This window comes from Paralichthys olivaceus, chromosome 7, assembly GCF_024713975.1.
Source record: "Paralichthys olivaceus isolate ysfri-2021 chromosome 7, ASM2471397v2, whole genome shotgun sequence".
NCBI lineage: Eukaryota > Metazoa > Chordata > Actinopteri > Pleuronectiformes > Paralichthyidae > Paralichthys > Paralichthys olivaceus.
Window position 1 is genome coordinate 9,716,376 of NC_091099.1, and position 23,219 is coordinate 9,739,594.

At 43.5% G+C, this 23,219-nt stretch overlaps 1 protein-coding gene across 2 annotated transcripts in view; it reads right to left on the bottom strand.

Moving 5' to 3' along the window:
• wwox (WW domain containing oxidoreductase) overlaps positions 1-23,219 on the bottom strand; it is a 127,287-nt gene that overhangs the window by 45,924 nt on the left and 58,144 nt on the right. The window contains exon 9 of one of the 2 annotated variants that reach the window (XR_011243532.1): positions 3,195-8,656. The exons of the other annotated variant lie outside the window; for it this stretch is intronic. The gene's annotated coding sequence lies outside the window, so the exon portion shown is untranslated. The remainder of the gene's footprint in view (positions 1-3,194; positions 8,657-23,219) is intronic. 2 annotated transcript variants of the gene reach the window in all.

Here is a 23,219-nt window from a genome sequence, read left to right on the forward strand (position 1 = left end):
TCACATTATTCGTTCTATTCATAACATCATGCAATGTTAGCGAAGTTATATTCTCCATTGAATCCACAGATAAGAGCAGCACTTCAATTACATGTAGTGAACCCAGCAGGGCTCTAATCTGCATGTTCGCAAAGGATAACTAGCTTCTCTCTCTCTGTGTCCAATCTCCCCCCTTTTCTTTTCTGTCTGACACTTCATGTACTGCTGATAGGGATCACTGAGTGTATTATCACAGAGAGTATGGGCTCCGCTATCAAAGTAGAAAATATTACTGGCTGTCTGTGTGCGTGTGTGCATGCCACGTGTTTGTGAGGTTTATAAACAGACTGCTTTTTTTTTTTTTAAAAGCCCAAAAGCTGTGATCTGGTGACCACCAGTTCCCTTTGGTATTGTCTCTGCAGACTCACAACAAACGTTTATGGTGAGTCCTTTTTTTCTCTCCAACCCCCTTCAATGCTTTATAGCTCAGTGTTGTCATATGTTATTTTAGGGGGAATCTGTCTTGTTAAAGGTCTTTGCGGTGAAATATTTACAGAGATTATGTGGGCTTCTTTTGATATCATGCAGGGACAGCCCAACACAAATAATGTCTCATGAGAAAACATAATACAAACAGAAATCCAAATGTGTCAAGTTCTTCTTCACGCCGTCTTCTCTCTGGAATGACGGCCTAACTGCTCATTATGTTATATGTTTAGCTTTTCTGAATGGTCCATTTTCCATTTCCAGTGTTGAAATCTGCTTATAGAGGCCATTGATCCAGAGACAAGCTGCCTTGACTGATTGCTGGGAGGAAACGCTGGCATGGGCATCTGTGTGTGTGTGTGTGTGTGTGTGTGTGTGTGTGTGTGTGTGTGTGTGTGTGTGTGTGTGTGTGTGTGTGTGTGTGTGTGTGTGAGTGTGTGCACTAGAAAGAGAGAGGGAGAGAGTCCAAGTGTACAAGGGGGCAAAGCGGGTATTAGTCTGATGAAGTCATACAGGAAATCAATGTCGTATTGAAAGGAGAAAAATGCCTTGCCCAGGGGTGGTTGCACACAGGCCCGCACACAAATGCGCACACATACAACAATGAGACACACTGTGATGTTCTATGAGCAAAAAGGAACAAAAAGCTTGACACTGAAAAATAAATCTGTGATATGTCAAATTTAAGTACAACACTAAGGAGAGAAAAAGGCCAAAACAGGCAGCTGAGGCTTTTAGATACTCAGAGAGAAACTCTACTACAAGTGTCCACTCCAGTTGTATTTCTGCACTATTTGCTGCTTGCAAGTTGCTTATCAGTGTTAATGTCTTAGTAAGTGTACATACAAGTCAGACTATAGGTTTCCATATGAGTATTTGTGTGCATTCTGTATTTCAAAAGGCACAGAGTGCATGGCAGACTCCAGGAGAGCCAATGTTTAATAATTTATGGGGCAAAGAGACCGGACCCTATAGATGGAGATGAACCATGTGAATGAAAAACAAAAGACAAACACACACACACACACAATACTTGTGTGTGTGTACGTGTTCGCACAACACACATAACCATACACAGCAGTCCATCTTAGCTGTGCGTCTCTTGATCTCCACTTCAACCACATCAATTGTTAATAAAGCTGGAGCCCGGGCTGATTACTAAAGATTATTCCACTGTTTATTCTGATCAATAGAGCATTTCTATTCCTGCAGGCCCTCATGGAGATGTTTGAGGGGGCGAGAGGGAAGAAGCAAAGAAGGAGAGACAGTGAGGGAAAGGGTTGGGCCTATACCTTAATGACTTTGGTCGCAGCGGCACCTCTGGTGGCTGCAGTAGCTCAGAGGGGAAGTTAGGTAGATCTTAGCCTTGGGCAACAGCTCACAATTCCTACCAGCAACTTCAGACTCCGAGTCCGGCTTAGACTGGAGTGGATATTAATTTCACTGACCAAGTGGCAGACAGAGGTGCTGCATAAGACCATCAGTCACCAGCCCTAAGCTACTCAGCAGCTATTACTATGGTAATCTATACCCCGACCCTGTGTGTGTGTGTGTGTGTGTGTGTGTACATGTGCACATATATACTTGAGAATACACATGTTTTGTCTATACAAGAGGGAGAGCGAAAGACAAAAGAGAGGGAGTGAGCAACTACTGTTAGCGTGTATCAACACTCATTAACAGAGACACACAATTACGTAGTCCAACACTTATGTTTCTGTTCAACCAGCATATGATGTTCACAGAGTAATTAATCATAAAAGGCGGAGAGGGGGAGGAGATGATGGAGGGTGGAGGGGGAGATGAGGGGGATTGGAGGGTGGAACAACATTATGAGTCTGGATAATTGTCTAATTTTCCTTCAGAGAGCCCAACAAGGAATTGGAAAACAAACTGCTGGTGCAGCCTCTGTTCTGCAGATGAAAGATGAGGGGGGTCATCAAAGCATCCACCATTCATTAGACGTCATTTGTTGATAAGTTACTGGTTTCTATTTTGTCTTTAATAACTGGATGTTTAACCTCACGCAGTAAGGCACATACAGTTTGTAACTAAATGCAGTGAAATGGAAAAAATAGGGTTATATGATGATTCTAGTGTTTTCTGGGGAAGGTACCAAACGTGTGTGAATACAGGAGGAGGCTTGACACAAGAGACCTAAGTAAGACATAAACTGTTTTCAGACATGAACTCCTGAAAAATATGCACACCTAGTTTCCCCAACATTTCCTAGAGTTTGCCTTTCACACATGAAGCAGCAGGAGTTTGTTCCGCTCAGATGTGTTCACAACAACAGCTGTGGAAATGATGTGTTTCTGTTTACAGCTCATTGACACAGGTGCCGGAATCTTATTGCCTACACTCTTTACAAGTTGACATCCTGAAAATGTCCAGAGCAACTGACTCGGACATTTGCATTCTCAAATACAGCACCTTTGCATCAGCGTTGCATAGCTTCATAAAACGATAAAAGGAAAAAGAAATTATCATCGCGGATCAGAGGTTTTACCACTCAATCACCGTCGCTGGAAGGAAAGACGAGACTGAAACAGATGAGTCTAAAAGTGACAAATCAGACAGAGAGAGAGAGGGAGACAGACTGGCACTAACTTGTTAGCCTTCCGGTCACCCACACCCAGTTCTGCTAACGGTAGCACTTTACTTTAAAGCTCTCTTCTTTCAACGGGATTAAATAACAAGGTAAAAGTGTGAAAACAACTTAAAGTTACCTGAACTTCAGGAAAAGCTGTTTCTCCCCCCGAAAATTAATTGCTTCTTACTGGGGACATTGAGTGCACATGACAGTGAAAGTCAAAGAGGTAGGAAGGCATCGCCTCGGTCCTCCTTTGTTCGGTAAATGACTAAATATTTAATGTTCCGGGGCTCTTAAGATTAAAGGTAACATGTTGTCAGTAATAGTGGAGCTACTTCAAAGGATGTAAATTATGCATTTCTTCCTTTAGCAGAGAAATCAAAGCAGGTAATGAAGATTAAAGTTTGTGGACTTCCATTCTCTCTCTCAGGTTGAGGAGCGAGAAGGATTGGAGACGAGGAGAGAGAGGGTACAGGACCTGCGTTAGGAAGGTTAATCTATTCGGAGCGTGGGTTATCTGATTAAAGAATCATTGTGTTCATTTAATCTGTTCCAGTGAAGCTGGTGTATGGAGCTGGGAGATAGTGGCGGGGCAGGGGGCCTAACCACCCTTGTCAAGAGACACTGAAGCCAAGTGGCAATCAAAGAACTGCACGACTCTCCGAAGATTAGGAGACACGCAGAAACCAGCTCCTTAGCAACTGTTCTCAGTTCCACTTGTATTTGAAATAGACAGGTGGGAAATTGTGAGAGTAAAAATAAAGAGACAAGAGGAGGAATAGCTTCAATCCATCAGCACAACAGCACTGAAAGAGCAGGTTTTAAGCTTCTTCCCAAACATGACATTTCACACAGTCTCTCTCCTGTTCCCTTTGACCTTTTCCCCCCTCTGATGTTTCTGTGCCAGACCATACTTTTTCTATCAGACCTGGACATTTGCAAAGAACTGTGCTTACAAGTGCCCCTCTGGGTTTTATTTAACTCCTACCGGCCTCTCTTACACATCAGTTAGAGCACAGTCCCACTGGCCAGCAGAAGGAGTTGACATTTAGAAACAGAGGGTTTTTTAGTTCTCTAACAATCCAAGCTCGTCCATGACAAATGAGGAAAAAGACAGGAGGGGATGAAAGTACAAGAAAGGCGCTTAGCCTCATCTTCACACCCATCCCCTCTCCGCTCGCTATCATTTACGCTGTCCCACAATGCACCTTCCACAGGCCCCAATAGAGGAGTCAGGCCCATTAGCCTAGCTACGAGAGCGCTAATCGTCACATTCCATTATAGTCAATGGCCGCGTGGTGATTCTAATGCCCATTTGGAAGAAGTCAAACAAGGGCCGGCATTGCGTCACCATGAGCAGGAGGGAGACACAAACCAAAGAGCAACTTTAAGGTCGACAGAGGCTTGGCGAGGGAGAAAAATCGAAATTGTTATTTCAGTGTTTGAATCATTACCTGCATTCCTTATGATTTTGGCTAAGGAACCTTTAGGATCAATATCAGCATCACGTCCCCTCTGATCCAAAACAGCACAGGTCCAACTCTCTACAGGGCAATACTGTACGAACAGCACTCTTATGAAGCTGAGACTGTGTCGAGAAAAGCACAAATGCAAAGTGAACAAAGCCCAGCATTATTCTATTGGAATCAGATTCCTCTTTAACTGAACATAGACTCATCGATCACTGCGAAATAACACAAGAGCAGCCTCCAAATGAAGGAAGGGGTGAGGAAGAAGGAGAGAGAGACAAAGGGTAAGAAAGAGAGAGAGGGGAAGGGGTAAATAACATCTTCATCTCCACTTGTGTCTGCAGCAGCCAGTCAGTCAGGCATCATTAATCCAGTGAGGAGCCTCATCCGTTGTGTATTGGTTCATTTTACAACACAATAGTACTGTCTAAATATTGACAGAGGTTTGCTGTCTGGGCTATTGACTGTCATCAGAGTGCTCCCCTTCAGAGCTGAGTGTAAAATGGAACTGTGAGGATCTGATGTATGTGCGTGCGTGTGTGTGCGTGTGTGTGCAAATTGTGTGTGCTTAGAGTCAAAGCACTCGACTATGTGGAGTGCTGCCTTCACATGGGCAGCACATGTAATAACAGAGGTTAAAACCAAAGAAAAAACACAGCATGCAATCTTACCTAAACAAACTTGAGACATGTACTGTACACAGACACACAAACATACAAAGAGGGACTGTTGCTCCCCACAACTTGGCCGTCCTCTAAAATTCACTCACCTCAAATGATTTCTATGCAAATAAAACCGCGGAGAAAATGCAGCAGCTGAATTAAATCCAAAACACATTTGGTCAAAAATCAATTCCCCTGGTCCACCCCTCATCTACACAGAAAGCCTACTCTCCACTCTCTCTATCCCACAGCACACAGCCCTGGACCGCTGATAAATATTAATTTTTTATATTTATGTTACAGAAAAAAAGCTGCGATGGGCAAAACAGGAAAGCCTCCCCGACAAAGCCCTGTGCGACACACACCAATGCACACACAAACATGAGAACACAATAAAAGATAGACTTGCAGTTTACAAATAATCAGATAACTACAGCAATGCAATTTGACACATAGTTCATTTAATAGAGAGTAAATAACACTAGATTTACAGTATGGTTTCACTTTGTTTTACTTTGAACAGATTGGATATGTGTTTAAAAGCAGATTTCTGACCTCTGTGCACACATGGTGCTTTTAAAGTCCTTCCACAGCTTTCCACCCTGTGCACCAGAACAGCCACAATTCTCCTAACAGCACTTGAACATTCTCTCTTTAAAAAAAAGAGATGGTAATTACTTGACAAATCACTGCCTCTTTTAAGTGCCAGATGAAAGAGTGTAAATGTGGGGGGATACTCAGGAAATAAAATAAAATCCCTTTTTTTTCTGTTCTCAGTTAAGTGGCCGAAGAGGGAGAACGGGAGATATTTAATGTTGCTTAAATATGCAGTGTGATTCCACCCGCTGATTAAATTATAGCCGATGAGATCTTCCGTTGGCTGGAAACTTGAAAAAGTACAGAGCTGTTTAAAAATGCATCAAACATGCTGTTGGATTAGCTCTCTGTCTCGGTCTTTCAATGTCTCGCTGAAAGGCAGCGAGGGGAGGACCGTGCGGCCATGCAGAGGGGGGAGGAGAGGAGAAGAGAGGAGAGAAGAGAAGAAAGAATAAACTCTTTTACAAATGAGACTAATGGTGGTGTGTCTGACAGAAAACAAATATGATAATGAAGAAGTCAAAGCACACTTAATAATGAAACAAATGGAAAATAAATTATTTAAATTAAGTGAGTGCGCTGAAAACTGTGACAAAGCATCTCAGTGTGTGTGGTTATGTATGCCTGTGTGTATCTGTGTGTATGTTCATGGATATTAATTAGTGTTTGCCAAATGGTCCATGTGAGAGCCCACCAGGTCCTGTGCTCTGCACTTTTTGCCCTCTTCCTTCTCTCTCTTTCTCTCCCTCTCCAGAGCCAATATGTGCATATGTTGTGGGCTGCTTTACTTTCTCCGCTCATAATTGGGCTGAACCGCAGGGAGCCCTCATCCACTGGGACAACACTGTAAACATGAGTTTACTCTCTCTCTTTCACTCTGGAGCAGCTCTGTGCTCTCTCTCTCTCTCTCTCCCGCTCTCCCTCTCTCCCTCTCACACACACACACACACACACACACACACACACACACACACACACACACACACACACACACACACACACACACACAGGCTGGAAACACAATAAAGCACACTGATCAAACAAATAAACTACAAGCCAAGACGAGAAGAAAAGGAGCTTTACTCCGACCCTCTATTTCCAGCGATGAACAAAGAAACACAAACTGCTCAGAGCGCCGCTCCCGCTCAGTCAATGACAGAAAAAATAAATAAATAATCGAGCGCAAGAGAAACTGTTTGAAGAGTCAGAGGCTTCTAGCTCACCACATTGCATCAGAGGGCCAGTAGACATAGAGTACTTTCCTGCAGAGATGGGTAATGAAGGCGGGTGGGAAGTTATTCATAAGAATCTGACCATGTAAGCACTTGTGTAGAGACATGATGTTTAATTTTTAGTTTGAGCAAAAGAAGTTTTCACGTCCGACTGCAAATACGGCACAATAATGTCACACTTGAGTGGGCAAACAGGTCAAACACCTCCATTGTGCTCCTTCGGGAACAGCCAAAATGCAGCACGGGACTCCAGCATGGAGGGAGTTAACAGGCTGAATGAGCTTTGGAGCGGTAATAGGTTGTCCAAAAATGTACCGCTTATCTTATATAGCATACTTCCATAATTTAGATGCTGTTTGCATGTCTGTGTGTGCATGTTTTCGTTTGTTTGTCCGTGTGTGCTGCATGTGTGTTGGCTGGGTCTAAGCATGCTCCTGCCTGTGTGTGTGTTTGTGTGTGTACTGTATGTGTGCAGACATGCTCCTGAGTTCAGAGGTAGTGACAGCTTTGACAGCTATACCTGCCAATGGCCAGATCCCGGCGATAACCCTTGCTGTCGCCACAAAGCCGACAGAAAGGCTCCAATTTCCCCCCCAGACACTGGGCCAGTCTGTGGAGGCAGCAGGGGGGTAGAGAGACAACCTCCAGCCATTCTCCACAATACACTCTACTCATTCCACCCCACTAACACATGAATGGGGATCCAATTGATTCTTTTTCACCCCAGTCCATTTTCCCACCCAGTCTGACACAGAGGGAGGATTTTGTGCTCATCTGCCCTTCCTTGTGTACTTCATATCGGGGAGAAGACTTATAGAAAGGGAAGGTAAAAAGGGGGGATCTTTATCAGAAAGCGAATTAACGCTCAAAGTGCTCCATTTGGAAGGTATATCAGGCCAATCCATTAAAAGGGCCTTCAGAAAAGAGCCGGTGCGGAGGACACCTTGAGAATGAACAGAAGACCTTGCTGAAACAGCACTCTTTGCAAACAGGAGCGGAGAAAGAGAGAGAGAGAGAGAGGAGAGAGACAGGCAGACAGACAGAGAGCGAGAGACAGAGTGAGAAAGAGAACGAGTGAGAATGAAAAAAAACGGGTTTGTGGCACGTGAGGCTGCATAATCACCCACTAAATAAGGGTTATACCTGTTACCTGAGGAATACAGAAATTACATACATAAATGACTAATGAATGAATCACACCACAGTGTAAAACTGTTCAGAACAAAAACTCCGAAAATTGAATTAAAATAACTTTTATTGAGCTTCGTCTCATTACTGAATGAATTTGAAACGTGTCGTCAAAAAAACTTTTGTTCCCCTTTCCAGTATACCCTCCTTCGGTCTCTCTCTCTCTCTTTCACACTCACACGGGCACACGCACACTGGCCTGTGTGCATTTTCTCTCTCCCTCTTGCTCTCTCATGCACACACGTGCACATACATGCACCTACACACCTGCTCCAGCAGTGAGTTACATTAATCTTCTCCCAGGCCCTGTCCTCTGCGGGCTGACCCAGGTGAGGGAGGGGGAGGCTGGGGTCAGAGGCTAGAGGAGTGCCCCTGTCTGGATGGGGGCCTTGTGAACATTAGCCCCTGGCCAGTGGAGTGGGGGGTGGAGGAGGGACCACCCCATGCTGACTGCAAAAGGGCAAAAAAATAGAAACTATAAAGTGATTTCTGAGAGAATCTTAAGGTGGACGTCACCAATGACGAATGGAATCATATATTGAAAAATCAAGACCACATTATCTGAAACTGCTTTGTGTTTGCTACAATGTGGGCACTTTTCTTTTTTTCCAAACATTAATAGCATGTATTCCCAAATTAATGTAAAGCAGAAAAAGCAGAACAATTAAAACGTCTGTGGAATAAATCAATATTTTTTTTATTTTTTTTTAAATACAATTTCTGCAAAAACAGCAGCAGACATAAAACATGATGCTAAGCCATGAGGTCATGAGTCATTATGGTGATGGCCATCGGCTCATGCCTGCAAAGACGATCTGTGTAGAGCATAGACTGTATATAAAGATTAAGATGGTGAGGAGCCAAAAAATTATGACTGCAGCGACTGCCAGCAACAAACATGTGGAAACACGTCCATATGCAGACACTAAACGTAGCTTAAACGGTGTCATGTTTCCACGTTTTAATGGAGCATAATGAAATGGTGCCGGCAGCCAGTGTATCTGGAGATAGATTTATTTACAGTCATCAAGGGACCAGAGATGAATCTCGCTTTATATTGCAATTATTGATCATTTATAAGATGTGTGGATTTTCCCATCTCACTGATCAGATTTGAGACACTCCTACTAATTTGTTTGTAGAGTAGAGAATAAAGTTTTAATAAAAAAGAAAATGTCTGGACATAGTCAATGATGATAAACATCATAAACTGGAAAGTCATTCCGCTTATGATGACAAGGGAAGAAGTGGTTTTGGCTCTTACAGATCCAAGTTGTGCTACAGATCACCCCAGAACAGAGCTCATCCCAGCCTGACAGGTCAACAGAGACCCCAGTCCCAGGGGTGACCTTTTGGGCCTTCTCTCCCCCCATCTGCTCTCCAAGGGAAGAAGGCTGAACAAGCAGCCCCTCTGTCTGGAAACTACAAGAACAGAGACTGAACTCTATGCCTGGCATTATTAAACCGCTCAATGAACAGGGAGTGCACACAAAAGTTACAGAAAGTGAGTGAATGAGGGGAGAGACAGGCAGAGGGAAAAGAGCCAGAAGAAGTCTCACTTGTGTTGGATACACAATCCCACTCATACATACATTAGAATTGAAAGTGAGGTTTACCGATGATGACTGGTCATCAACAAGTATTCACAGTCTTCACCTCTTCATTATGTCATCCTATAATCTTAAATCTGCTGCAAGATGATGATAATTATGAAGAAAAAGTAAGACAATATTTAAAAAGAGAGCACATAAAAACTTAAAAACACGCACTCATCTATTCTAACTACTACATCCCCTCCCAACTTACCCACTCACAAACACACACGTTCACACACAGACTTGAAAGTGTCTGATGTGCGAGGCGTGCTGATCCTGTTTATAATAGCAAGTTTCCTGGTGTAAGCTGTTGGTCTCCCCTGGCGATGGTCTCCCTCTTCTCTCCAGCCCCTCATCTCTAATGCATGAGCCAGCCAGAGAGACTGCAGAGGCCAAAGAACGAGCGAAAGGGGAGAGTGAGGGAGCGAGAGCGGACGGAGGGATAGGCTAACCCCGGCACTGCGGCGCAATACTTTCATATTCTAATAAACCCAACATGAATACACGCATATACTGAAAGGGAGGAAATTGCATTTCTAAAGCTCTCTCTGTATCAAAGGGCATTCCGCTGAACATCTCACACACACACACTCACAAACATGCAGCAGACAATTTCCAAACCAGGAAAAAATGGACTGACGCACACGCACACACACACACACTGGGAAGGCTCAGAGGGATTACAGTCTGCTGATGACAGCAGTTGAATACACACACAGGCATAAAAACACAGAAAACTTCTGAGGAGAAGTTCTGTTTGAGGAAGTTCTAACTAGATGAGTGCAGACGATGTAAAGCAGCTTCTTTGATCATATGCATGATTAGAAAAATCATCATAAGAGCATTCTCGCTGAGAGAGCATGTGGAAAACAAGTGATAGGTGACATAAAGAGAAAGAGGGTGAGACAAAGAGAAGATCAGAGGGCACAGATCCAGAGCACAGAGGCAAATATTGTGCAAAACACGTACGTCCAACTCCAACTCAAATGGGAGCCTCATTTCTGGCCTCATCTACTTTAGAGCAAGCCATTTAATTTCAGGCCGCTGATACCCATCCCTCCTTTCACACGAGTTTATATCCCATTCTCCCTCCACCTCTCTGCTGCTGTGTGATGGAGTCTCAGTGACAGCCTGTAATGCAGGCCTGTATGCATTGATTATATGACACCCTCTATTCAGGTGTGCTATTAAAGTTCCCCTCCTCTTTTCCTTTCTGCTCCTCCGGTGGAATAATGTCTAATAATAAGAGGAGCGGGTGACTGGAGCAGAGGCAGGAGCCAGAGCGGCCCAGACACAAACACTGGTTCCCTGGGCAGGACAAAATGAACACACGCCCATGTTATTCACCTCAGCCCCGTAAGTCACAGACAAGCGGGGTGGGGGAATACATAATTGCATTTAAATTACATGAAGGATACTCTGACTACCTCCTTGTCTGGGTGCCACTTCCCCTGCATGTCTGTACCCATGTAAAATCAACCCAGCCCACCTTCTGTAGCCCCCCCTCCCCCTATACATTCAATAACCACACCCTGTTGTCCGTTCCAAACATGAGCGTATACGGAAATACAGAACACAGAGAATACTCCTTTAATTAGTGTTCTATAATGAGCATGTCTTGTAGAACTGGGTTCTATGGGAAACCTAAGTAAAAATGCAGGTGGAGGAGTACTTTTATGAAAGCTGGCTAAAGAACAAAAACAACTCTAAATTTATTACATCAATTAAAATGATGCAATATTAAAAGAAACAGGCAAAGTTTCTGAACAAAAAAAGCCTTTTCCACCTACTAGACAGAGATTAATGTCTATATTTATGCAAAGCAGAGCACTAGGATGAGAGTAGGCCTCTAAACCTCCTCCAGTAGCCACTGTAACCTGCAAGTGTATTTATCCCTTCACTGGACATAATTACAGCAGGACATAATTAGAGCAAACACAGTAACAGAATAAGTGGCATTACATACAAAACCAAAATTATTATGTTCACTGGGCAACTGATATTGATGTACACAGCCAATCAGACAAGAGAAGTCATGGAAGTCAGAAGACCTGCACAGAATACCCACCATAAAAAGTGATTACTAAATGTTATCACTACACTCGAACCAAATATCAGTGTCTTTATTATATGTTTCAATGCAAAAGTCTTGTTTTTTTATTTAAATTTAAGGCCCAACTCAGGTTTTCAGATTCAGGATTCATATTCAGGTACAAGATTTCTACATTAAATAAATTGCAATATTTCCGAACCTAGATGGGAATTTAAAGTGTACCCTGTAGGTTGGGTTGTAGGTTGGTACACAAATCCATTATAGTAACTAAAATCAGGTCATATTATATAGCAGCTGTACCAACCCTCAGACAGCACCAAGCCTCTTTAAGCCTTGTGCTCTCACCCACACAGTTTTCCCGCTGTATAGCACAGCAGTCTACCTTCACCATCTCTGTCGTCTCTTTCTGTCTTTCTGGGAAGCTCCAGGCCCAGAATAGAGCTCAGAGCTCTACGGTTTACATAAACCACAATACCTTCTCAGCTCGGAGGGAGAGAGGAGTGGGGGGGACACAAGCATCTGTTTTTGTTTGCATTTTATTCCAAAACATAAAATTGAATCAATCTTTTAATACTCTGGATTGTATAAACATGGGAGAGAACTGCTTGAATAAATATTAAGAATGAAAATGGATTTCTTGCCGACGACTATTATCTATGTGGTTCATTTATGAAAACCACGGCTGGTGCCAAAATAGGCAAGACATAAAAATACAGAGATAATGTGTTTAGCCTATTTCATTTCCTTCTTTTTAAGTGAAAGAATAAATATTAGGATTTACATCACATTTACATTTTTATCAAAATCAAGTTGGGTGCCACTGAACCTGTGTGCACCACGGTTGCTAGGACAACAATGCAAATAACAAGAGCAACATGACGCTGACATCTTAAACAGGAAAATCATTAAAAAGCAACATGAGGGGCCAGATGATGCTGCCTGTGCCACAGTGAGTCTGTGACTGATAAACACCACAGTGCATCCACAAATAGACTGATGGCTCTTTCACTGCTCCCGCTACAATGCACTCAGTCGGGACTGTTGGTGGGTGTTTTTGTAAAAATGAAACGTAAAATCCTCTCAATCTCAGAGACTCACAATAGGGGTGTGCAATATCAGACAAATAGCACACACACCTGAACATATCCCCGGGCCATCCATCGCTGGCCACACAACTCCCACAGACACGTAACTACCTCTCACACACACATATATTCACGAGGTATTATGCAGAATAACAGTTTTATGTATTTTAAATGGCATTCATTTACGAACACTGTGACTAGCCATCACGTGGAGGGGCTATTTTATCTCCTCTTAATGCAGATCAGTCTTCTTGGGTGAGATGCAAAGGGAGGTCCGGGACATTAGGGAAGTTGGATCTGTCTTCAGCCACTGATTAAACACTGGGCTCAGGTGAAGGAATAGAGAGGGATCGCAACACTGATGCACAAATGCATAATGGAACCATCGCATCAATACTACGCCTGCATTAAAATCCTTTGAGTGTGAGGATTCCAGATAACAAGAAGCCTTTTCCATCCATATGTCTTAACCTCAGATTTTTATGAGCAGCGCCGCGGTTATTACCGTACACTGCACCCAGTGAAACAAACTTCACACAAGCGCCCTGAGAACCACAGCAGATCCTCCACAGCCGGGGAGATGACTTTCTATAGTCTGTGCATGCTCCAGTATGTGTGTATGTATGTGTGTGACAGGTTTATAGGAGTCATTTATCCTGCTCAGCGGGCTAGTGTAGTGCGGAATGGTGGCCTGAGTGCCAGGCGTAGCTTATAGTTGTGTAGCCTTTATGGGCTACATTAAGTACAGCTGAGTGAGAGGGAAACATACAGTACAATACCCTGAGCTCACACGTCATACACACAGAGATTAACTACCTCCCTGGTCCCAGGGCAGGACTACATCCACTCAGCACAAGACCCCGACACACTCTCCAACTTCAGACAGCGGAAAAGGTATGTGAGGTTCTGTGAGTTTGTATGTAGACACTGAGAATAATGACAAAAGCTCAAGAGGATGTTCAATCAGCATCTATCTACCCATCTATCTATCTTTCCATCCATCCATACAGCCTTAAATATCAGTAATCTGTTTGTCTGTATTTGGCTCACATGTCTCGAGAACTGTTCTTATCGGCTTCACACTTTGCATGTGTATGGTTAAGAGCCCAATGAAGTGCAGTGTTGAATTTGATGTGGTTTGGACATGCTCACTATTAATAAATCTTGAAGTAGAGGGCAACCAACGCTCTTTAGCAGCAGTGGCTAAGACTCATTGACAGAAGTGCTGCTGTTGATCTAGGCAGCAGGGTGTTAACAACAACAGTGGGTTCATGACAACCCATTCTCCAGGTTAAGTGAGTCGAGCTTCACTCAACTTTGAACAAACAGGTGAACAGCTCTTTGTGCAGCAGCGGTGCAGCTTCAGGGTTTTGTGGACTGAATCCACTAACCGATCTTTATGTGCAGCGGCTCAATTACTGCAGGTCACTTTTACAGTGTCGGAAAGAAAGCTGCAACCACGCAGACTGCACAAGTATGACCACAGGATGAGGCCTCGAGACACTTTGAATCTCACCCATCATTTTTATTAATACTTGATGCGTTCAAGATCACGGAGTCTGATTTTGCTCTGAAGCAGACCAGACAGCGTTTCAGTTAGAAGCACCACAATCAAGATGGTTAGAGATCAGAGCAGGTCATTAAACAGCCTCTCTCTCCACTTCTCTGATCAATCTGAGCAATAAAAACAGCATGGATTACACATCACCGCTGGGCTGCTCATTATCGACTTCTTTATTTTTCAGAAAAATCGAGCACGGATACAAATATGTGCACGTACAAATAAAATACACGTGTGCACTTGTACTCACACGCAGTGGCACAGACAAACGGGTCCAAACAGTCAGGCGATTTGAAAAGCAGTTTCATTCTCTCTCTTACCCACTTATAACACCCACCCCCACCTGTGTGTCTGCTTTTTTGAAAGCTTCATGAGCGTCGCCTCTTCAACTGTGTTCCACAGTGTAAAAATAGAGGCCATTATATTGCCTAATGCCTACCTGCCAGCCCTCTATGCTCCCTCCTGTACACGAAGGCTTTTACATGATGAGGTGGCTGACATGTTCCACACACATCATCCATTACCATATGTATGCTGGATGAGACTCAGCCTGCGCAACTTATACTAATGCATGTTTGGTATGCCCTGTGGGGGTGGGAGACATACACGCACATGTACACACACATACACACACACACAAGACACTTGAACAAAGAGATGCGCAAACTCTCTCCCATACAAATATAATGGCAGCACTGAGATATGCCACTTGTATTAACAGCAGGATGCTTTTAAAGTAAATAAAAACATTAGAGCTGGTTGTCTGGGTGAGGCTGGGTCCTGCTTCTCAGAGGCTCAATTTGTGTGTGTGTGTGTGTCTGAGCGTGCGTACCTACGTGTGTGAATGTGTGTGAGTGTGTGTCTGTGCGTGCGTGTATTCATGTGTGTATGTGTGTGTGTAACTAGAAGAAGAGGGCAATCCTCTGCGCTGCAGCGGCAGTTCTTCTCTAATTGCCCCTCTAGGTGCCTGTGTGCTGGAGAGCTGAACTGAGGGTAAACACAGATCTACAGATGATTAATAGCCAGAGGTCAGGGCGGAGCACAAACAGGCAGAGAGGCTGAGGCCTCACTCCAGCCTTCCGCAACCATCGAAATCTACACACCAACATACACAACACACCCCAGGAAAGTCCTCTTTTTTAACCATCTGATCTCTGAGTACATTTACACCCACGCATAAAAACCCAGACAGATCTGTTGTCAGATTCCTCGCAGCTAAGGGGTGGAGAGGTTGGGAATAAATGAACAACCAGACAGAGCAGGTCAGTCAGGGCTGAGGGTGAAAGGTAAAGTTGAAGGGTGAAGGGGAAGGGTGAGGGTCACGGTGTCAGCCCAGAAGTCCTTAACAAGCCATGATCAATACATTACCAGAAACCCCTGTGCTGCCATTTCTTCTGCATCCCTTTGCAGCTGTAGGTGGTCTCCCAAAGATTTTAGACTATAGCAGAGAGGGACACACATCTTGCCTCTATTATCTGCCCACTTTGTTTTCTCTGTCCCCTGACAAACCCAGACACACTCAACTCTTCCCTACGGTTCGTCCCACGCACACGTTTTTTTCTCTCGCTGCAATCTGCACACACAACAACACACACAAGGAGCACAGCACATCCCCAGCTGAATGGAGTCAGGTTGGGCGGCCCTTCATTTTTCATGCAAACGGTAATTTAGTGAGACTGCCTATTGATTGAGCGCCGCTTGTCTCCCAAACAATGCCACTTCAATCAGCGGCCCGTGGGGGGAGGGGGGCTGGTGGGGGGCGGGAGGAGATGGAGAGGAGGAGGGGGGAGAGGAGGGAGGGCTGCCGATAGCTGCAGTGACTGATTTAAGAGATGGATAAAAAGCAGATACGTCCCCCGCCCCTGTACTGATTAATGACAGTGGCCAGAGCAGCCCTGGACTATGCATCATGATTTAACCACCAGCCCCTCATCTAAAGATTAGCGTGCACGTGCACACACACACACACACACACACACACACACACACACTGTAAAAGTGCTCACACACACACAGTGTGTACTGTACCACACAGAGAGACAAGACATGGAAGGTGTGAAAGGAAGAAAGGGAAGTGAAGCAGTGAGAAAGACAAGCACAAGAATAATGCAGGCACAAGGAGATACTGTAGGACCGTGATGACTTGGTTTTATTAAATATACAACAACTGAAAAGTGCTTTTCAAACACTGAACTTTGCAACAGTCTTGTTCCTAAACAAGAGACAAATGAGGAGCCACACTACAGTCAAATACCATCACACGCATTCCCTATGTGACAATTTCAGCCACTCATCTGGCCTGCTGAATTCAGGCACTGTAAATTCCTCTCATTAACTAAATATGAAAATATGCATTATTATTTTAGATTAATTTAACTAATCACCCACTAATATTTGATTTTAAAACTTAAACATGAGTTGGTCTAATTTGAGTAGTTTTTCTATGAGGTGATGAGTTGAAATGAACTGCTGAGAGTTTACTTAAGCAGATGCAGCTTCTTCATGTCAAATGAAGAACTGACCCTTTCAGTCAGTTAAAAACGAAAGACGGTCCACGATGACTGTCCATGTGTCTAAACAGTCGATTCAATTTAATATCATACGTGTTTAATCTTACTAATTGCGCAGATTATGTGAAGAATTTTTCAGGGATCCACAAGAAGGAAGTAGAAAATAATTCCCTTAAATCAAAACGCCAATGTCATGTACACAATGTATTACACTGTCCTGCTTCAGATCAATCAACCCCTGTTTGTTGTCCAGCTCATCAGTGCACCTCATCTTATCCAACCTGAACAAACCAAATACAGCAGAGTCTAATGTCACTGTCTGCTCAAGTGCAGTGCAGAAACCTCGAGCGCGGTGTAAAGTTGTGTGAGGGGAAACACTGACTGGAGGATTGGAGCCCCTCCCTGCGGCTGCTAAAATATTCATCAGACTCCCTGAGAGCATGTCTGCTAATAGTTATACATGGAGCAGGAGAAAGAAGTGAGAAGGAGGAGGAAAGCAGAGGGGTGGGAGAGAGGCAAGAGGAGGAGAAATTGGGGAGTTGAGTGATGCTCCCTGTGTGCATGTCAGCTAATAGTCAAACATGAAGCGCTAGGAGGGAGGGAAAAACAGCAGAAGACAGAGAGGGAACTGAGGAACGCCGTTGTTTAAATAGTCTGAGACCGGAATCACAGGGGATGGATCATGCAAAAAAGCAAAGGTGAGGGAGAGGGAGAGACAGAGGTAGGAGGGGAGAAAAAGAGCGATAGAAAAAGAGAGATAAAGATTGAGAGGGAGTAATCAGCCCTTTTCCTCCTCCCCTGCCATCACTCGCCCCGGCGAGCCGCATTTCAGATTGATTAAAAGCCCCTCTTGTAATTGTCAGATCTTGTAGGAACATCTCTGTGTTTGACTGTGCGTGTTTGTATGTGCACAAAGAGGGGGTGGGATCATCTGTGTGAGCCGGGCAGAGGAGAAACCCAATTTCAATCACGCCGACCAGTGTAAAAGCAGTCACTTCAACAGCCAGCAGTCGCTACCATCAACCTGAGCATCTGCTACAGCAAAGAAATATTTCTGACATTGTTTTGTCTTCACAATGAGCAGCTCAGGTTGCTGAGCTCCATCTCTCTATGCCACCAAAGTAAAAGAACACATACATGTGCACGCACACGCACACACACACACACACACACACACACACACACACACACACACACACACACACACACAGTCATTTCTCCAGTCATTAAAATGAGAAACGGCCAATGGTGGAGGAGCTGTTACCATTAGGAAATTGAGACAAATGCAGTGGATCCCAGCCTGCTATGGCAACCTCACCACAGTAAATCAGACAGTGACGAATATTGCTGAGACCAGGCTGCATGCATATGTACACACAAACACGGATGAAACGGATGCACACACACACTCATCCGCACGCAACTGCGAGGCACCCTCCAAAAAAAACGATCCTTGCATGGATTAATGAGTAATTATCCTAATTAAATGTATCCTGATCATCCTTTGTGATATATGGATGGTTATTATGTTCAGAGATGATTTAATGATTGTATAACAGAGCAGTCTGATATATTTTCAAAGAATTAATGAGTGTTTACACAGAGGGACCATGTGGAAATAAGTCACAAATTAAAGATTGAGCTAACTTTGATTTAATCAATTGTGAGCTCAGTAATAGAAAAGTTTTTGGCTGTTTAATTCCAGGTAGTGATGGGTGATCTCCTCTTTTCACCTCCATCAAAGAGGTTCTGTTTTCAGCCTGATGTTTGTTTGTTGGTTTGTAAGCAAGATTACACAAAAACAACTTAACGGATTTCAATCAAACTTGGTGGAAGGATGCAGTTTGGCTAAAGGAAGAACCCATTGTCACTTCCTTTAACATTGTGAGATACAGGAATTTTCAACATTTTCACAATTTTCCCAAGGTATAATTAATTTATCTTGACGAAAAGAATCAGGCACATTAAGGGGACTGATATCTAAGACTGTGTGAAATTTGGTGCAGCTTGATTAAAAGGAAGGGGACAGTTGGGCCTTGCTGGTGGTAAGCACTCTGCTGAGTGCCATTCCAATGTTTGTTTATTTTCACAAAGTCAAAAAAGTGAAAAAATAGAAAATCCTCTGCAAATGCATTTGATGCCAAACAGACCTTCTGTGGGGCTTTTAACCAAATCAATATATCAAACTGTGTTATTTAGCAGACAGTGACCATAATGTGGAAAAGCAAATTATGCAAACCAGCAAATTACATTCCATTTAAAAAAGCCTCCAAAGCAGACAGGCCAGACCACTGTTGGTACTGTTAGATACAAGCCAAAATATACTTTGTGTTTTACCCAGGGAGAAAATGAGCGCCCACATGATTGTTTTTGATCCTCTGAAGACATATCTGCTCTTATGACCAGTTGATCATGTTACTTAGCCTAATGTAAACCAATAAACAAGGCTAACCTTGTAAGCAGGGTCGATGCTTATTTAAAAGCTAATTGATTAACAGTTGTGATTATTGATCATGCGATGTGGCCCAGACACAACTGACAGATCTGATAGGTCAGGGTCCAGATCCACACGGACAGACAAGACAGACAGATGGATGGCGAGAGAGAGAGAGTGAGAGAGAGAACTGTCGGGGAGAGAATCTGACAGACACACACACACACACACACACACACACACACACACACACACACACACACACACACGAACTGATGCAGTTCCTCTTCTCAATCATGTACTAACTTGAAGTGATTATTTGAAGTATCAACTTATTATCTGTACAGTACTTGAACCTCTCCAATATGTTTGCCCTAACCCCTATCTCCTGCTCCGCCGCCTGATTCACTTCTCTGCACAGTTCACGGTGCAGAACAGAGTAGTTGCATGTGAAGGAGATAGTAAGCAGTAATATTCAATTATTGTATGCACAGCGTCCCCGTCCCGCCCTAAATTGATTTCTTTCAGAACGGGAGGCATCGCTCAGCACTGACACACAGCCATGTTTCCCCCATCTACCACATCCCACGCAAATTACTCCTCCATCTGCTCTTCCTCACCGCACCGTGCATTTACCCCTCTCCTCCCTTCTTTCCTCTCCTTTTTTCCCCTCTTCCCTTCTCCCCTTCTCCTGTCTCATCAACTGCTCATCTTCTCCTCTCTTCTCCCCGTACACAACGCTCAGTGGTTGGCATAGGCCCCAGCTCCCCTACACTACGTTTAATCTGTCTTTAATCTCTTTTCATTGTAATGGGAAATGGTTTTGTGTTTTACTATTTGATTGAGGCTGCGAGCCCGCCCCTCACCACCGCGGGACTCTGTGTTTAGGAGTGGGAGGTGTTTTCAATTTTGCCCTTGCTCAAATAGTCTTTTATCAAAGAATTCATATCAGTAATTTGATTCTACATATTAACCAGGCTGTTTGTAAGTGGCCTAATAGGAAAATAGATAAGAGTGGAGAGAGATAGATAGAGCCAGAGAGAAAAATGAAAACTGGCTTCTACTCCTGAATTTAAAAAATGCTGCTGAACATGTCAACATTCTTCATTGTAATATTCCAGAGACTAAAGAAAAGGCTGATAAATAACTTGAATGTGGCTCATCTGTTTTTTAAAAAGAGAGCTCCTGCTTTCACCTGGAGCTGGTGCACAGTGGCTGTGAAAGTTTTCAAGTTATACCATCATCATAAAGACCTTTACAATTGTACCTTTATTAAAGCCACACAGCGATGGAGGGGGTCTAATCAATACTTCATATAGCAGGGATTATTGTTGGTTCAGTGTCAACATAGATTCAAAACACCCAGGCTCGACGGTCATGTAAAGCTGGAATTGATTTGTTCATAAAAGCAGTGAAAATTTTTGATGTCGGTGTCATGTTTATTTTTTTTTGACTGCATTGCTTTTTTATATATATATATATACATATATATATATATATACACACACACTGTCATGTACACAAAGAACATGGCTGCAGCTAAAACTGAGCAGCATTTACAGTCACTGACGGTTAAATCCAAACATACATATAAACACATGCACAAACACACATACAGGTATGCAGCGACACACAGCTCCCTCTCTCCTATTCTAATTAAAGGGACCTCTCTGCCCTGGGTGTGTGTGTGATATTGACACTTAGCTCCGTACAATAAACTTTATTGGCAAGCCATGCTTGATTACGGCACTAAACTAGAATAACAAGGAATATGGGAGGAGGGGACGTGGATTATATACTAAACAGACATTAGTGGGCTCTATTCAAATATCTGGTGCATGTTAATAGGACGCGCTGGAAGGCCTGTGTCTGTTTCTGCGAGACTTGTAGGAACCAGCAGTGAGAAGACACTGAACTGTGCACAAATAAAAAACACAGGGTGAAATACACAGAATAAAAGGAGAAAAGAGATATATATTAGATGGATGGAGGTAGGGAAAGAGGGATAGATTTCCCGTCATTAATGATCTATGGAAAATCCTCTGTCTATTTTCAGATATACTGTTAATGGCTGCTCGCTGCCATTAAAATCGTTGCTGTCCTGAACTCAGCTATTCACATATTGGCTGCTGCTTCATCTAATATTCATCTACTGGAGGTCAATGGCAGCAGTGGCATGCTTAATTTATATAAACAAATTAAGGAAGGAGAGTAAGAGTTTTAAATGGGTAAATAGCTGAGATTTTAACAAATATAGAATTTATACATGATAGTAAGTTTGTCTTTGAGTGTTCACTAAAAAAAAGGCTCCTTACATCCAAATACATTTAAAGAATGTGTGACAAAAATCCATGCAGAGACATGCAAAGAGAAAAATAGAGTTTGTCCCTCCCCTGCTCAGATGAAAGAGGAAGACGTTTAAAGTGAACAGACTCTGCAATTATCTCCTCAACAATGGTGTCTCAAACAATACCTGGAGGCAAAGATTTTGCAAAGGCCTCTTCATCCTGGACATTAAATTAGCAACCCAAGTGCTAAACCAGAGGCTGGAGTGTTGTTCATTTGCAAGTGGAAACCTCTCGTTTATCTCCTAACTTTAGACACTTTACAAGGAAGGGATTTCAATTAAAGACCCATTAAGCCGTGTGTTAACAACACAGTGCTTACTTCACTCTTGCACTGTGCATGGAGCAGACGGAAATGATCCAATAGCTCGTGCAGAGGTCACCAGCAATTAAATGCATCCTACTTTTATCAAGAAGTTTAACAGAATGAAAAAAAGCTAAGTGATAACAGAGTTGTGACTCAAGAGCAAATGAACCGCAGCTTTCTGTCCCGCAGCTCCAACATTCGCTGATCGTCTGTCTGGCTCTTACTGCTCAGTCAGTTGAACTACAATGACCCCTACTGGCCTAAAATGGCACTGGTTTGGATGTGATCATAGAACAAAGAGCTTCTACCTCATTGTGAACTTGTGGCTTCACCCGTGATTCACATAAAAACAAGAGTCAAGGGAGGAAATGTCAGAAATGATCATTCTCTTTTCTTTCTTGCACAAACTCAATTCTCTCCTCCGAGCAGCTCATCAAAACTCTCAGTCTTCTCGTTGTTTTGAGTTTCATTCTTCATTTTCTTTCATTCACAATCCAAATTATTACACCCCTCCTCCTATTTTTCCTCTCTCTCTCTCTCTCTCTCTCTCTCTCTCTCTCTCTCTCTCTCTCTCTCTCTCTCTCTCTCTCTCTCTCTCTCTCTCTCTCTCTCTCTCTCTCTCGAGGCCTTGGCACCCTTGGCAGGGCTTCTCCCGCTGGGTGTGTTGGCAGAGCTCGGTCTCTGATTCACCCACAGCGTGCCCTCTGGCTTAACAGGCTGGCACAAGGACACGGGAGCGGCGTTGAGAGAGGAGAGCAGGGCAGAAAGCATGGAGCTACAGACGGATAGAGCCGTATAACACTGACAGAAAGTTTATCAAAAAGCAGGTGTGTGGAATGAGATGAGTTGCAGACAAAGATTTTAGGCCTCGTGAGCAAGGCAGAAAATGGGAAATTTGAGCGGCGAGAACTACCCTGTTGGTTTGCACGAGTGTCTGGATGAGGACATGAAAGTGAGGCGCACATGCGGCCTCACCTTGAGGAACCACTGACCCCACACACCTTTATTGCATCTCCAATTAGAGGAGAGAGAAGGAGGAAGTGAGAGATACAGAGAGGGAGAGAGGGAAAGAACGAGAGAAAGAGGGGGAGAGATGTATTTCATAAATGTAGTTCCATAAAGA